The sequence below is a fragment of the Glycine max genome, chromosome 9, assembly GCF_000004515.6.
Source record: "Glycine max cultivar Williams 82 chromosome 9, Glycine_max_v4.0, whole genome shotgun sequence".
Lineage (NCBI taxonomy): Eukaryota > Viridiplantae > Streptophyta > Magnoliopsida > Fabales > Fabaceae > Glycine > Glycine max.
Window position 1 is genome coordinate 28,913,180 of NC_038245.2, and position 2,648 is coordinate 28,915,827.

Consider the following 2,648-nt stretch of genomic DNA (forward strand, 5'->3'; position numbering starts at 1 on the left):
ATAGAAATTGTTAGGTAACTTACTCTTTAAATTTTTGTCATCCTCTTTTTCTGGAGTAGAGTGAAGTTGGGCAGGTTCATTTGGGGATGAGGAAGATGCTACTGGTTGAGGTCCTTGACACTACTTTCCCGACCTCAAAGTAATGACACTCACATTTTTGGGATTCTTGACAGATTGAGAAGGTAATCTGTCAGAATTCTAGGACTGTTGTTGATTTAACTGTGTAGCCAATTGTCCCATCTGATTAGTTAAGCTCTGAATGGAGGCTCTGGTTTCTTGTTGAAACTACATATTTTGCATAGTCATTTGCCTCATAAGTTCTTCAAGGGAAGGTTGCGGAGGAGCCTCAACTGTTTGTTGTTTCTGGGGCTGTTGTTGTTGTTGTTGTTGTTGTTGTTGTTGCTGCTGGATTGGTGGAGGAACGTATGGTCTACTTGGGCCAGCAACATTCTAAAAATAAGGTTGTTGTTGTTGTTGCTGCTGTTGTGAAGGATTCGACCATCTAAGGTTGGGATGATTCCTCCACCCAGGATTGTACCTGTTGCTGGAGAGGTCATAATTGTTCTGTTGTGGCTGATTTTGCTGCTGAGGTTGAGGAGGTCTATTGTAGATGTTTGCAGCATAAGCTTCAAGCTGTTCAATTGCTTCAGATTACTGCACAGAAGGGCAGAGGTCTGTATGGTGGTCGGCAGAGGAGCATAAACCACAGAGTCTTACGACTAGTACAGATTTCTGATTCAAGGCCAGCTGGGTTACCAGGTTAACCAAGGCATCTAGTTTACCCTCAAGCTTCTTAGTTTTAGATGATGCAGATGAGTTTGTGGCTACTTCATGCACTCCTCTAATGAATATAGCATCATTTCTGGCGCTAAACTGTTGGGAGTTGGAAGCCATCTTCTCGATTAAATTTCTGGCTTCAACAGGGGTCATGTCTCCATGGGCTCCACCACTGGCAGCATCTATCATACTTCTCTCCAAGTCACTGAGTCCTTCATAAAAATATTGGAGAAGAAGCTGCTCAGAAATCTGGTGGTGGGGGAAACTAGCGCATAGTTTTTTAAATCTCTCCCACTATTCATATAGGCTCTCTCCACTGAGTTGTTTAATGCCTGAAATATCCTTTCTGATGGTCGTGGTCCTGGAAGCAGGGAAATTTTTTTCTAAGAATACTCTATTGAGGTCATCCCAGCTCGTGATGGACCCTGGAGCAAGGTAATATAGCCAGTCCTTTGCCACTCCCTCTAAAGAATGAGGAAAAGCCTTCAGAAATATGTGTTCCTCTTGGGCATCTAGGGGTTTCATGGTGGAGCAGACAATATGGAATTCTTTCAGATGTTTGTGCGGGTCTTCACCTGCAAGGCCATGAAACTTTGGAAGCAAATGGAACAGTCCAGTTTTAAGAACATATGGGACATCCTCATCAGGGTATTGGATGCATAAGCTTTCGTAGGTGAAATCAGGTGCAGCCATTTCCCTTAGAGTCCTCTCATGGGGTGGAGGTTGTGCCATGTTCTCAGAATGTTCAAAATTATAATGCTCAAAATCAGGATGTTCAAAATCAGGATGTTCAAAATCACCAATAACAGAATGCACAGACTCACCAGTAACAGAATGCTCAGGATGCTTAAAAGGTATAAAATGATGCCTAACTAATCTATGAAATGTCCTATCTATCATAGGATCAAAGGGTTGTAAGTCAGATGGATTGCCTCTAGTCATACACTACATTCAGCATACACAACTAGTTGCCTTCTTATGCAAGTAATAGTGTAGGTTTGAACTACAACTACCATTAAATGATATCCAAATGACTTGAAATTTTGTGAGAACCACCCTAAAATCATGAAAAGATAGCACAAAAAGTTTCAGACAAAAATTCAAAGTCTAACTATGGAAGCTACCTAAGGAAAGTTTAGTAAAATAAAACAATAAAACTTGAAAAATAAAAAAAAACTAGTAAACATGCGATTTTGGCTAGGAAGAGACCTCAACCTGCCTTTGGCAAGCTAACTTAACATAGGAAATTTTTTTCTACCCCAAATACATATATAATAATAGTCATTCTGATACCCGGAGCAAAAGTTATGGCTGTTTGAAGTTTTGCTAAACACAAGTTCTCAAATTTTTTTGAATCTCTCAAATCTAGCCACAACAAGTGTTCCTGGTATTTTTCACACATAATATGAGTCAAAAGAACCTACCACACCAAAATTCAGCCAAAAATAACAACCCTAACTATCAAAACAAAAATCGCCAATTAAATTGTCAGTAGCAGTCACTAATTCAGTCACTAATGGATTTGTTCTACTACTTGTTTTCCAGGTCAGCAAAAGTAGTCGCTAAATCCGTCGCAAAGCACTATTCACAGCAAAACACAAAAACTGAAATAGGGGAAGCGTTGAACAAAAAAATTAAAACAAAACACCACACTAAACAAAATAACAAGACACTAAACAACACTAACACAACACGAAAGCATAAAACAACTAAACATAAAACACGAATCACTAGCTATTATGAACCTTTGGACACTGCTCCCTGGCAACAACGCCAAATTTGATCGAGGCCGTACCCGAATCAAATAAACATTAGAATGCAGTAACTAGGAAGTGATCCTAGGTCGTTTCCCAACGAGCAATGAGTAACCA

General features: G+C 39.8%; 1 non-coding gene across 1 annotated transcript; it reads left to right on the top strand.

Moving 5' to 3' along the window:
- The first annotated feature begins 1,024 nt into the window (after positions 1-1,024).
- On the top strand, positions 1,025-1,131 carry LOC112997933 (small nucleolar RNA R71). Its single transcript, XR_003262982.1, has one exon. It is a non-coding gene; the product is annotated as a small nucleolar RNA R71 (small nucleolar RNA).
- Positions 1,132-2,648: the final 1,517 nt, after the last annotated feature.